Here is a 15,122-nt window from a genome sequence, read left to right as displayed (position 1 = left end):
GGCCCTCTGCACAGAGGACCTTCCTGCCTCCTGCTTCCTCCTCTCACCGGGGTGCCTCCTGGTTGGCCCAGAGGTCCCTCTGGCTGCCACTCGCCGGAGTATCAGCTTTTCTGTTCGCAGGATGGGGCAGTGGAAGGAGGAATAGCCCCTTCACAGACCCATTTTGGGATGTCTGTGCCCATGCTGGGACCTAAGCTATCATCTACAGGTAATTGTCAAGTAAGAACATTTGGAAATGTGTGTGTGTCGGGGGGGGGGGGGGGGGGGGGGGGGGGCTTTTCAGTTGATCTGATGACGGGGTGGGAGAACCACTAGCCTGTGGAGGTTGGGGCCAGAGATATTAAGTTTGAAGAGAACAGGATTTGTCCTCCCCCTCTACTGCCTTGGGCCAGAAACACTGGCAGTCCAACCTCCTTCTGCAATGAGGAAACAGGGCAAGGACCTGGCTGCCAGCCATCCTGGCCCTCAGGGCAGAGCCAGGATGAGAACCTAGTCTGAAGGTGACAGTTCCTAGGGCAGGTCTGGCTGGCAGGGAGTGACCGTCAGGATGCACTGGGAACAGTAACCCCCCTGAGGGCCTCGCTCCCTGGCGCCCCCTGCGGGGGAGGGGGGCGCGGTCGGGGCGCACTGGCCGGACCCCACGCGGGACACTGCACACAGCTCGTAAATGAAGTGGATTGGATTCGTTACTGCAACGTCTCCAAGGAGCCTGGGTCACGCAGGCCAGTAAAATTGGCCTCATAAATTCATCGTGACAGGCAGGATTACTCCAGCCTGCTGAGGTCACCTCCCTGCCCTGATTTATCTCCAGCCTATGGGTTAATAATACTGTTTACCGAGTGTTCCCTTCCCGGTTCTCCACTTCCCCTCCCTTTCTCGGAGAAGATACTGATCAGAGCGTCTCTTTGGGGGGTGTGGTGGGGGTGAGGGGGCGAGGAAGGAGCGTGTGGGCGGGGCGTTTCATTCTGCGCTGTTTTAAAGCAATATGTGTATATATTTCTCTCTGAGACATTACCTACAACCCTTCCCATCCAGGGCCCTATTTGGAGTTTTACCTGAAGAAAGGTGGTCTAGGGAAGAGTGGGTGCTCTCCCACTGTCGTATTGTTAGGGGAAATACAGACTGAAGCCGCCCACCCTAGCCAGGCAAAGATAGAAACAATTTGCATGAGTTATTTTAAGACGGGAAATCCTGGTAAGGAACATGAAACTAACAAGGCACCACCCACAGGAAGACTATGGAAAAGGAGACGCCAGTCCACCTGTCCTACCCACCTCCCAGAATCCTTCCTGCTGGAGTCCCTCTTGGCTGAGAGATGCACGGACCAAGGAAAGGACCCTAAGTCAGGGTGATGGGCCAGAGACAACCCGGAAACTGATCCCATCCCCATAAAACCTGAGACTGCGAGCCACATGGCAGAGCAGTCCTCGTGGGCTACCTTACCCTCCTGCTCTCCTCCCCGTCGCCCCTTCCCAATAAAGTCTCTTGCTTTGTCAGCACGTGTGTCTCCTCGGACAATTTATTTTTGAGTGTGAGACAAGAGCCTCCTCTCGGGCCCTGGAAGGGGGGCCCCCTTCCTGCAACATTTAAATGTTTTCCTTCTTACAACAAGTAGGTGGGACGGTGGCATCAGCCCGAGTCCCCTCCTCCTTCCTGTAGCAACTCCCGAAGGGCTTGAAACTCAAGCACTTGACCGTGACACTATAGATAAACAAATGAAACCAGAGGCCCCCCAAGCATGTGACTTCAGTGCCTCGAGGCTGACTTGAATCGGCCTGGGAGAACTTGGGGGCTGAGCTCCCAGTGGGACATCATATCTCTAAATAAATTAGCAAACAATTATGGAGCAATCTCTCTGTGAGTTTCAAACCTGAGGAATTAGATAGTGTCTGCCCTCAGGGTACCTATAGTCTACTGAGGAATCAGGATGAGTGACTGTGCAGCTGATTTGGGGGTGTCAATAGAGGTACAATGAATAAGACGCAGACTGCTTTTTATTGCGCTTTGCAGATACTGAATTTTTTTACAAGTTGCAGGTTTGTGGCCACCCTGGGTTGAGCAAGGTTATTGGCTCCATTTTTCCATGGGCATTGGCTCACTTTGTGTCTGTGTGTCACATTTTGGTAATTTTTGCAATATTTCAAAGGTTTTTATTATTATATTTGTCACGAGGATCTGTGATCAGTGATTTTTTTTAAATAAGTTCATTTATTTTTTATTTATTGGCTGCATTTGGTCTTCGTTGCTGCACACGAGCTTTCTCTAGTTGCAGCGAGTGGGGGCTACTCTTCACTGTGATGCATGGACTTCTCATTGCGGTGGCTTCTCTTGTTGCAGAGCACAGGCTCTAGGCGCATGGGCTTCAGTAGTTGTGGCACATGGGCTCAATAGTTATGGCTCACAGGCTTAGTTGCTCTGCAGCATGTGGGACCTTCCCGGTCCAGGGATCGAACCCCTGTCCCCACATTGGCAGGCGAATTCTTAACCACTGCACCACCTAGGAAGTCCCTGTGATCAGTAATCTTCGATGTGGCTACTACGACTTGCTGGAGGCTCAGAGGATGGTAGCAATTTTTAGCAATAAAGTATTTTAAAATTACGGTCTGTACATTGTTTTCTTAGACCTAATGTTACTGCACACTTAATAGACTGCAGTATAGTGTAAACGTGACTTCTATATGCACTAGGAAACCAAAAAATATGTCACTCGGTTTATTGGGATATTAGCTTTATTGCTGGGGGAGGGGGTTCTGGATCTGTACACGTAGTGAACTTGTCTATATATGTGTGTATAGTGAAATAGGGGAGGGATAAAATGATTCCAACTGGGCAAATTCTGGATGTGGTTTGGGGCTGGGCATTTATTTCTTCAATCATCAAACATGTCTGAAATCCTGCTTCTAACCAGGCACTGGCACCCACCATTTGAAGACAATTGGCTGCTGCTTTGGGGCTGATGGCCACCTAAGTCCTAACCCTTCTCCGTTCAAGTGACCTTTCTCTGCTCCCTCTCTCCAGCCTCCTCCCCCAGCCTGGGCTCTTGTCCAGCCTTGCTGATGTGTCCTGAGAGAGTGTTCAGAAGACAAAATCGCTTTCAGAAAGCCTGGGCCTGCTTCCACCGTGTGAGGGCCGAGGAGGGCTGTGAGGGCCGAGGAGGGCTGGGCCGAGGAGGGCTGGGGCGTGGAGAGGATGCTTCTGGTGTTGCCAGAACCAGCCCTGGCAGAACCGCGACCCTGCCTAGCCACAGCCCCATAGCCGGCTTCTTTGCTTCCCAGGATCTCTGGCTGCCTGGTGGTTGCAGAGCTTTGAGCAGTTTGGCTTTCACACTCTGTGAGCCCCAGAGGAGGGAGGAAGGGGAAGAAATGGGGAGACTGCGGCCTTACCGTATGAAGAGTGAGCTGGACCGGAGGTGGTCATGGCGACCCCAGAGCACACGAATCCCACAGATTCTAGTCGTGATCAACCCTCTCTCCTGCTCTTCCTCCCTCCCTTGGCCAAGGAGGGAAGAGGACTAACCTTCTTCCAGGTGATGCCATAGGTGCTGTCACAACTGCTGTCTCATTTCCTGTCATGGCACCCTGACAGGTGGGCATTTTTAGCTCTCTCTCTCTCTTTTTTTTAAACTAGTGGGGAGATCCACTTAGAGAAGCTAAGCTATGGGGTCAAGGTCACACATCTAGTAAGTGATTTGGACCAAAGCCCATGCTTTTCAAAATCGTACTGGGGGCTTCTCAGGCTCTCTGACCGGGTGACATTAAGAGGCTTGGGCAGTGCAGAGCCAGCCAGTGGCAGGACTGGCCTTGAACCTGGGTCTCCTCCCCCTTCATGCTGCTGCTTTCCATTTGACCTGTAGGGAAGTTCATTAAACAGAGGTACTTGTCTTTCCCAGAACATTCAGTCACTCTGGAGAATTAAAAACTTTGGGAATTCGGGGGTTTGTGGAGAAGAGCAAATACTGTCTCTGTGGAGATGTAGATACGTATACGTATTGGGATGGGAAGCAAAGCTGGCTGGAGTCCCTGGGATCGGGTGGCCTGAATCCAGGGTCATTTCCGGGCACAAAGGTAGGGTAGCTGGAAGTACTTCAGTGCCTCGTCTGCACCTTTCTTCCCGAAGGCTCTGTCAAGAGGGCCAGTGTTGGCTGTGAACTTTCATGGTCCTGCTGTGACACCTGTGACGTCACCAGACGAGTTCCCCCCTTCCTGTGTTTGCCTGAGCCCCACAGGGGTTCTCACGTACCTACAGGCCCATTGCAACCCTGCAACGGCTGGGTACAGAGGGTCTTCTATTAAAACAACAAAACAAAACAAGGAAAAGAAACCCCCCATCAAGGTGCAGGGTAAAATGGTGTGTTTGGACCTAGCATCAGGGTAGGCTCCCCGGGTCAGGACAGCTGTCCCCCAGGGGCAAGCGGGTGGTCCGTATACTCTGTTCCACTGTGCCCAGAGTTGTGCCAGACACAGTGGCAGCGAGAGGGAGACGGCAAGGGGGCAGGCGAGCCACATGTCACGGGCAGCAGGCTTGTCCCCAAGGTACTTACACATCCGCCCTCTCTGGCATGTGCCCCTGGAGGTGGTAAAACTCTTCCTAGGGTGACGGTCCAGAGTCACCCACTGAGAACAGCAGGAGCTGCACAGAAGGCTCCAGACCTACTTCTGCCACTCACTGCCACCTGTGTGACCTTGAGTCAGCCCTCTGACATCTCCCCCTCCCCTTGGTTTTTCCATTTGTCAACTGAGGGGTGGTGTGTGATGAAGGGGACAGGATTCTGAAAATAAAATGTTACTATAATACAGAAGGAGGGCATTATTTTGGAGATGGGGACCCACATCACTCCTGGTCTGACTTTGAGACAGCCTTCAAGTTATGCATTGTGCATTTGTGCTTTTAATGACACGATGTCATGGGCTGAAATGTATCCCTCTCAAATTCACATGTTGACATCTTAACCCCCTCCCTCAGAATGTGACTGCATTTGGAGACGGAGTCTTTTAAGAGGGAATTAAGTTAAAATGAGGCTGTTAGGGTGGACCCTGATCTGATGTGAATGGATCTTATAAGAAATTGAGATTAGAACACAGACACACACAGAGGGAAGACCCTGTGACGACACAGGCCATCTACAAGCCCAGGGGAGAAACAGCCTGAGGACACCTTGATCTTGGACATCCAGCCTCCAGAACTGTCATTTAAGCCACCCAGACGATGGTACTTTGTTATGGCAGCTCAGGCAAAGTAATATACACAGAAAGATGATTTAATATTCATCTTATTAGGGACACTTTGGGGAATTTCAGAGCAACCATTAAAAGAAGCAAGGGTGACCAAAGGGACGGGCCAACAGGGTGCAGTCACAGTATAGACCTAAGGGGTGCATATAATTTGGGGACTAGATTGGGGTTGGTTGGGTGGGTTTGCCTATGATTTCTGAGTACCATGGGAAGAGGAATTCCCATTTATCTCTTTTATGTAATCCTTTTATTAATTCTGTGAAGTTGGGATGACAATTTCCAATTTTCTGATTAGGAAACCAAAGCCTGGAGGCTTCTGTGACTTGAGCCCAGCCCCACTCCAATTTCAACAGAACCGGGAGTTCTGGAAGTTGAACTGCTTAAACACTTTGCTTGCGTCCGGCCCAGCAAACATAACTCAAGGCCTGCATCCAGCTACAAAGGTGACCTGCTGGAGGAGCAATTCGAAAGAAATAAAGAAGGTGAGGCACCAGGAAGAATTTCAAAGCCTTCCCCTAATCAGGACAAATGGCTGTGAGCCTGAGGTTTGCACAGATAGCCTGCCACATCTCAGAACGCTGCTCCTGCCACAAGCCAGTGCCTCGCTGGCTCTGAAATTTATGCTGGAATTTAGACAGAGAACACAAATCATCGTAATCTCCCGATGAAAGATCACTGTCTCTGCAAATGCATTACCTGCTTGGAAAGCAACATGTTAGAAAATACGGATAATATATGGGCACGGGGAGAGCGATTTCCATGCCTGGGCTCCTCCGGCTAAAATACACACACCTGCACTAGAGGCGGAAGATGACAAAGGAAGTCACCGGGCCCAGGAGCAGCTTCTGTGTCAGCGGCGGTGGCTCTGACACTCCAAACAAAAGACGGTGCGAGCTCATCGAACAGCCCTCTCCCTCCCCCTCTCCCCGATGTGGGGTGTCTTGGATGCAGGAGACCTGAGTGCAGGCATTAGATCCCATGCTTTTCACCCCAGAATCAGATACCCTTGGGGTTTACAGATTGAGGGAAGATGGGGAGGAGGAATTAGACCAACTGAGTACCATGGGAAGAGGAATTCCTATTTATCTCTTTTATTTAAGTATGAATTAGAGGAACCAGCCGTGCTCTCCTTCCCCATCATTCTCCTGGACTTGCAGTCGCTCCCTACGTGACCCATCAGCAGCCCTGAGAGAAGCTGCAAAGACAGAAACAGGCTCACTGACTCAGAGAACGAACTTATGGTTCCCGGGGGGACGTGTGGGGCAGAGGGATAGATCGGGAGTTTGGGACTCACATGTATGCACTGTTATCCTTAAAATAGATGACCAACAAGGACCTATGGTGCAGCCCAGGGAACTCTGCTCAATACTCTGGAATAACCTAAATGGAAAAAGAATTTGAAAAAGAATAGATACATGTATGTGTATAACTGAATCACTTTGCTGTACACCTGAAATTAACACAAAATTGTTAGTCAACTATACTCTAACATACAATAAAAATTAAAAAATAAAAGATACAAAGAGAGCCTTAGCTTGTGGGGGCGCAGACCTCTGACTTTGCTGTCAGGCTTCCTGCCTTCTCCCCACCTCTCTCTGTCCTCAGAGGCTCCAAGATGGAAAAAGGTGGGGGAGAGCGTGGGCTTGGGGCCAGAAAGACCAGCATTCTGTGACTACCTCCAGCTTCCTGAGCAATTGGCAGTGTGACCCTGGGCACGTTCCTGCTCTCTCTAAGCCCCAGCCTGTTGCAGGCACTGCCTGCCCCCTTCTCTTTGCTCTGAGCTGCCCTGAGTCATGGCTCAAGGCTACGTCTTGGTCTTCTCATTTCCACTTGCTCCGCGGCTGCTGTGTGATCTGTGTGCCAAGGCCACGTTCCTCCATGCTCCGCTCAGGAGAGAAGCCATTCGCAGCCTAATGGGCCTGTAGAACAGGTGCATCCCTCTTGCTGTAACGATTACGGAATAAACAAAGCGAGAAGAACCCAAACCCAAGTACATTGTCCTAAAGGGGGAAATAATACTTCAAAACGGCCGGGATGTTTACCGACCCAAGGAAAGGGAAATGGCGCTGTGGCACTGTGACTGTCTCCCTCTGTGGCAGGAGAGTGAGCCTCCTCTGGCCGGGCCACGGTTCCCAGGGCCAGTCCTTATCCTCCAGGGGGGGTGCCCGGAGGAAAAGGAATTCGAGGATATCGTCTCTGCCATTTTTTTCTTCTTTCTTGATGGAAACGGAAAAAGACCCAAGCTTTGCGGTCTGCGGAGACTCCAGCTTGGAAGCATCTGCGTTTATACAAAGGAGGGATGGCTGCAGGAGATGGCCCCGTGAGGTCCCTAACAGACCTGTTTGGAGGACCTCACTAAATAGGCCCATGGTGGGTGAGGGCCTGGAAGGCAGGGCTTCCGCATCAGTGTCGGGTGAACCACCTGTGCTTTCCAAGCGCTGTACTGGAAAGGAGCAGTTCTCCCTCGTGAAGTTGTGCAACAGGTGCATGGCTCCTGCTGCGCCCCCGCTGGAGCCCCTTCCTCATTCACCATCATCCTCCAAGATGGGTTTTGGCTCCATAAAACCAAAGGCATTTGGAGCATAAAACCAAATGCCTTGTGTGTGATGGCCTTCGTGGCATAAGTTAATAAAGATACAGAATTAAGGAGTACAGCCTCTGCACTCCTGCTTCCACTATAAACTGGTGCCTGGGTGGGAGAACCATTTTACTAATCCTCTGGGTTAGCTTCTATGTCTTTCAGATTCGGTCCTTTTTCTTTTTTTTAAATATTTATTTATTTATTTAAACAATTGACGTATAGGTGGTTTACAAAGATTCAGGTGTACAGCAAACTGATTCAGTTTATACCTGTATGTATATATTCTTTTCCAGATTCTTTTCCATTAGAGGTTATTACAAAATACTGAATATAGTTCCCTGTGCTCTACAGTAGGTCCTTGTTGTTTATCTATTTTATATATAGTATTGTGTCTGTGAATCCTAAATTCCCAATTTATCCCTCCCCCAACTCCTTTCCCCATTGGTAACTATAACTTTGCTTTCTATGTCTGTGAGTCTCTTTCTGTTTTGTAAACAAGTTCCTTTGTATGATTTTTTTAGATTCTACGTATAAGTGATAACCTATGGTATTTGTCTTTCTCTGCCTGACATACTTCACTTGGTATGATCATCTCTAGGTCTATTCACAGATATGGTCCCTTTTCATCTTACTTTTTCCTCCCATGGAATGGAAAGTTCTTCAGACATGTATGTGGGTGCTCAATCCCTTCCTTGGGTCTGGTACTGCTTATAGGAAACAGGGAAGAGAGAGGGAAGCGAGAAGAGGTGTAAGTAAAGTGAGTGAGAGAAGGATGGAGGAGGAGGGGAGGTGTCATATGGCATGACCAGGACTGCGCCTTGAGCAACCGTGAGATAACACACAAAGAAATGGAGCATTTATTCGTTCAGATAAATAATATTTATTGGGGCCTATTATGTACATGTAAATGTAGTGTTTATTTTTTATCTAAAAATATTTATCGAGGGCCTATTATGCATCAGGTGTAATAGACAAACTTTAAGCAAAAAATATATGAAGCTTTGCCCTTGCCATCTGGAATCAGCCAATGTCCTTCCCCTCTGCTAGCTAGGTAATGGCTGATCTGTTACTAAACACTAATTTGGCTTATTCTAGAATTCATACAAATGGAAACATGCAGCATTTACTCTTCTGTGGATGGCTTTTTTCACTTACCAAATGTTTTTTAGTTTCATCCACACTGTTGCAAATATCAGAAGCTCATTTTTTTTATTGTTAGAATTTCATCATGTGGATATGCCACAGATTGAGTAAAGCATTCACCTGTTGATAAACATTTGCATTTTTTCCAGGTTTTGCTACTATGTAAAAAGTTGCTATGAATATTCATGTACAAGTCTTTGTGTGGACATATGTTTTTATTTATCTTGGATAAATACCTAGGACTGAACTTTCTGGATATTTTAGTAAATGTAAACTTAACAAGAAACTGCCAAAAATTTTCCAAAGTGGTTGCATCACTTTCCACCCCACCAGCAATAGGTGAGATTTCCAGCTGCTACCTATCCTTGCTAATACTACATACTATCAATCTTCTGAATTTTAGCCCTTCTACGTGGTGTGTGTGGTGGTATATTTTAGTGGTTTTAATTCGTATTGCTCTGAAGACTAATACTGTTGAGTCTTTTATGAAGTGTCTGCTCAATCATTCAGTCAATTATTTCATTGATGTTTTGTCTTTTTTATTATTGTGTTGTAGGAGTTTTCTATATATTCTACGTCATGTGTATCTATGGTTTTCCACCAGTCTCTGGCTAGTCTTCATTTTTATTTTTTAATAGTGTTCACCTAAGAACAGAAATTTGTAATTTTGATGAAACCTAGCTGATTAAGATTTTTTTGAGAAGTTTTGTAGTTTCAGCTTTTACGTTTATGTTTATGACACGTTTTGTTGATGTTCATGAATGGTGTGAGGTAAGGGTTGAAGTTCATTACAATAAATATGGATGTTTAGTTTTCTAGCACGATTCTCCCCATTCAATTATATTTCTATAATTATATTTCTATCTGTGTGAAAAACAGATGGACTATATATGGGTGGGTCTATTTCTATATTCCCTATTCTGTACCGTTGATCTATACGTATACCATTTTTATAGATCACACTGTTTAGATTAGTGTAGCTTTATAATAAGCCTTAAACTCAGGTAGTGTAAATCTTCCAAACATTTTCTTTTTTGAAAAATTGTTTTGGTTATTCCTTTGAATAACCTTTGGGACCTTGGAATTTTCATACATTTGAAAATAAGTTTGCCAGCGATCTCAGTCCTATGGTGGTATGCTGCCTGTTTTCAAACATCTGAAATTAGTTTTAAATGTAACATTTCCAATTTTCTAGTTGTTTATGGAAGGTGGGCAAGTCCAGCTCCAGTTAATTCAACACGGTTAGGAGCAGAAGTCAAGTTTTCAGAGTTCTGAGATTACCTAGTAGAATCTGAGCCTGTGATGGAGACTGGAAAAAATACCCATCGAATTTAGTAACCTGGAAACCATCGGTAATTTTACAGAGATCTGTTTGCAAGAAGCAGATTGGAAACTAGATTGCAGTGGACTAAGGAGTGGGTGGTAGGTGAGTTTATTGGTTTAAGAGGTGCTAGGTTTTGCAACAAATAAAAATCAAAGTTTCAGCACCTTTGCTATACAGAAGTTAATGTATTGCTCTTGTAACAGTTGTGTTTCAGAATGTTCCTGGTCATTGGGTAGCTTTCTCTCATGATATGATGTAGGGAGCCAGCCTCCTTCCTTTTTATGGTTGCATCATGCCCTAGTGAAACCTCGTCATTGCAGTCCTCTGCATCTAACCAGTCAAGCAGAAGACAGCCTGGAGAAAGCTACTTCTTAAAGCCTTTGCCTAGAAGTTACCCACAACTTTAGCTCTTATTTCATTGGTAGAACTAATAACATGGCCATACTTAGGTGAAATGGAGGCTGGAAATACAGTCTCTGTCTGGACAGTCAGTAACTCTCTGCAATCGGAAGAGGGGAATGACATTTTTTGGGCAACAAGCCATCTATGCCACAGGAGAGATAATACTTTTGAGAAGTTTGAATGGCAGGAAAGTGATTGGTTTTAGCTGGATAGAGGTGAAGGGCTGAGGGCATTTCTCCTTTTAATCTGAAAGACTGGTGCCTGTTTTCAAGCCACTGGGAATGATCCAATTCAAGAGAGAGGTTAAATACACAAGAAAGGAAGGGATAAAGAGAATGAGTATGAAAAAAAGACAAGGTGGGAGAGCATGATATACAAAGTCCAAGTCCAAGGATGGCCTCAGGGATGCTGGGCAGCTAGTCTGCTGTATCAGAAGGGACAGAGGATAGTGTCGGGGCAGAAACAGATTTTATGCTTTAGTAATAGGAACAGAGGGAGTTCCTCTCTGCTGGTGTCTTTTTTTTTTTTTCTAGAAAATAGGAGGCACATAAATGGGGAGGTATGGGGTTGGAGGAGAGTGAAGATTTAAAATTATTGTTGGGACTTCCCTGGTGGTGTGGTGGTTGAGACTCCACACTCACAATGCAAGGGGCCTGGGTTCGATCCCTGATCAGGGAACTAGATCCTGTATACCACAACTGAAGATCCCGTATGCTGCAACTGAAGATTCCTTATGCCGTGAGAAAAAGATCCTCTGCCTAAGGAGGCAAAAGACCTGTATGCAGAAAACTATAAAATACTGATGAAAGAAATCAAAGATGACACAAACAGATGGAGAGACATACCATGTTCTTGGATTGGAAGAATCAACATTGTGAAAATGACTGTACTATCCAAAGCAATTTACAGATACAATGCAATCCCGATCAAATTACCAATGGCATTTTTCACAGAACTAGAACAAGAAATCTTATGATTTGTATGGAAACGCAAAAGACCCCGAATAGCCAAAGCAATCTTGAGAAGGAAAAATGGAGTTGGTAGAATCAGGCTTCCTGACTTTAAACTATACTACAGGGCTACAGTGATCAAGACAGTATGGTACCAGCACAAAAACAGAAAGGTAGATCAATGGAACAAAATAGAGAACCCAGAGGTAAACCCACACACATATGGGCACCTTATCTTTGACAAAGGAGGCAAGAACATACAATGGAAAAAAGACAGCCTCTTTAATAAGTGGTGCTGGGAAAATTGGACAGCTACATGTAAAAGAATGAAATTAGAACACTTCCTAACACCATACACAAAAATAAACTCAAAATGGATTAAAGACCTAAATGTAAGGCCAGACATTATAAAACTCTTAGAGGAAAACATAGGCAAAACACTCTATGACATACATCAAAGCAAGATCCTTTTTGACCCACCTCCTAGAGCCAATAAAGAGCTTTAAAAAAAAAAAAAAAAAAGATCCTGCATGCAGCAACAAAGATCCCACGTGCCACAGCCAAGACCCTGCACAGCCAAATAAATACATAAATTAAAAAATACATTAAAAACTACATAAAAGCATTGTTGTCCTGCTTGATACCTACTATACAGTAGGTGCTCTATAAATGTTTTTTGACTCTGTTGATATGTGCATTGCCTTTCCTAAGGTTGTTGGGGCAGCATCTGGGGCTTGTTTGAATAGCCAAGGGCTCTTTCCTTCTGCATCTGAGCAGGCACCAAAATCTCGCTGTGACTCCAGATGCCGACGGCTGGAATTCATTTTATAAGGCCAGCCCGTCTCCTGCCACAACCTGGAGGAGCTTGGCCACTAAATTCCTAAAGAATCTTGTTTCTATAAATCGCTCCTCTGACCTGGAGCCCATAGAACTATTTTCACCTGCTGCCCTGAGCCGCAGAAGCCAGGATGCAGGAGGGCAGTGGGAGCGGCTGTGTTGCGAAGGGTATTGGGTTGACATTGATGCCTCGGCCTTCCCCTCTCCTCTCCTCCTTCTGCTGCCTCCAGAGTAGAGAAAATCTGCTTCCTGCTGCCTGTATTTAGGATTAGGTCATGAACCTGAAATGAATGAAATACAAGGTGGGCACCTTGCCAGAAAATAACGCATTTACAAAGCAGGCACGCTGGAGCCCTCGGAAGAGGGAATCTCCATCCCCATCAATGGGTCCCTCCCCGCTCCACTCCCTGTGCCCTGTCACCCACTCCTCACATCCGCTCATCCTTCTCCCCCATTCTGCCTCTCCCCTCCTCCGCTCCACGCCCCTCATTGCTCCTCAGTTCCCACCCCTGGGCCCCTGGGAGGGGCGTGAGCTGGAGACCCTGCAGCCCAGGGCTCGAGCAGCCTTCCTGGTGCCTGCTGTTCCCTGTTATTTTCATTTCCCTGTAATTCAAGGGGACAGGTGAGATGTGCTTCAAAACACTGTAATCATATTTTAAATGGAAATGAAATGTGTGAATTAAATGTAAATTACAGTAGAATGGAAGGACAATCACTATTAGTTAAGGTCTGACACCTATTTTTGCAGACCTTTCCCAAACGCCACAACTCGTTTCCCCAACGTGTGATGAGAAGTTGTAATTATGTGACAGCTGCTTCTGCAGTGGGGCTGAGGCTAGTTACTGGATCATTTGTGTAAGGGGGCTGGGATGGGGGGTTGCCTAGGTATTTCAAGTAGATATGGAGTGCTGTTGGTACTATAAAATTACCCAGAAGAAATGATATTTTTATAGGAGGGCCGTGAAAAGAAATCTTTTTTTTCCCCCTTGGAAAGGGGAGGCCATAATATAAAGGGACACTTTTATATAGTCAATTTATTTATGAATTCTCCATTTGCTTTTATATTGGAAAAATATGTGCGGTGCCAATGGGTTGCAATTTTGCCCTCAGTCTCGGGCTGCCTCCCTCCCACCTGGTCCTGGGCGCCTTGGTGCTTCCCAGGGGAGCCCATGGTACCTCCTGCATAACCATTCGTGAACATTTTTCAAGACAGTACCTGCTCTTCGCTTTAATTCCTTGGATGAGGAAGGCAATAATTTTATTATCTATCCAATGCCATGACAGAACAGCAAAAAAGATGTAAAAAAAAAAAAAAAGTCATCGAATCCTCAATCAGCCTGATCTCCTGGTTTGTTTTCTGTGGACAAAATGACCGGTTGATTGAGTGCGTTTTAAAACTTCCTGTGTTGCGTTGCAGAACTTTCCGGGATAAGGGCAAATCTGGATGAAATAGATAAGCTCAGACGTATGGGAAGATCAGTGCATTCATTAAAAAGGGATCTATTTACAGGCCTGTTGCTGATTCTCCTACTGTCTACTTCAACGAAACGCCTCTGTCTCCATCGGAGCAGTCAGCAGGTAATGTACGTTGACTAATCATGTGTGTCAGTGAATTTTACAAATCTTGTAGTTTTTTTGAGCCAACAAAGATGCACGCTCAGTCAATACTTAGTTCTTGGGGACACTTGCAATTAAGGTGTAACGTCTGCTCTGCGATGAGCGAAGGTTCTATCTTGGAGATTCTTTGGAATCTAGCCAGTATCCCCCTTGCACTTGGCCTTGGAATGACTCTTCAGCCAGGGTCTTCATGGCTGCCGGCTCGGGAACAGCTGGGAACCAGGCTCCCCGTCACTGCCTGAGCTCACCTTCTAGATGTACCTCTGGCCACATTACTCGCTGCCCTGGTGAGACCCTTCAGGGACTTTGATGAGAGAGTCAGGAGTCCCTGCTGTTGCCACATGGGACAGCTCACCCCTCCCCCTGCTCCAGACAATTTCTCTCTGTTCAGGCTGATTCTTCTTTGAATGTCTGTTTCCACCTCCTCTGCCTGGTAAACCCCTGACCCTCAACATCTCTCGGACAGCTCCTTGAAGGCCAAGCCTTCCCAGAGACCCCGCGGGCCCAACCGAGTGCTTGGGGGCTGTGTCCCAGACATGCTGTGCTCACTACACTGAATCACCTCTGACTTGATACATGTCCACTCCTGAGTGGGCACAGAAATGCCCAGAACATCTCCTGCACAGTTCCTTGGGGAACCAGAAGAAGCCTTTCGTTGGTGGCTATTTCTCTTTGGAAAGTTGAGGTGTTAAAATAATGAAACATAAATATAGGCCAATTCTTGAGTTTCCTGACAGTTTTCCCCTCTTGCTGACATCGTCCATCTTGATTTTTAAATAAAACAGAAAACCGCTGTATATCACAAAATGTAACCCACACCAAGTGTCTTCCTTTTGATTGCATTACATCTACCATTACCTTGTTTATGTTCATGTGTAAATAAAATTAGTTGGAAGCTCACGTTCTAAATGCAAATCTGATCATGGCACTTGCTCCCCTGCCTTCTGGCTTGGTGATACAAAGGTTGGTTAAGATGGACGAAAAGGGCAAAAGGAAAATTTCCATGACTTTAGAGGGATAGTGTCATATTGTGAGTT

The sequence above is a fragment of the Hippopotamus amphibius genome, chromosome 10 (genome assembly GCF_030028045.1).
Source record: "Hippopotamus amphibius kiboko isolate mHipAmp2 chromosome 10, mHipAmp2.hap2, whole genome shotgun sequence".
Taxonomy (NCBI): domain Eukaryota; kingdom Metazoa; phylum Chordata; class Mammalia; order Artiodactyla; family Hippopotamidae; genus Hippopotamus; species Hippopotamus amphibius.
Note: the sequence above shows the minus strand (reverse complement) of the source record.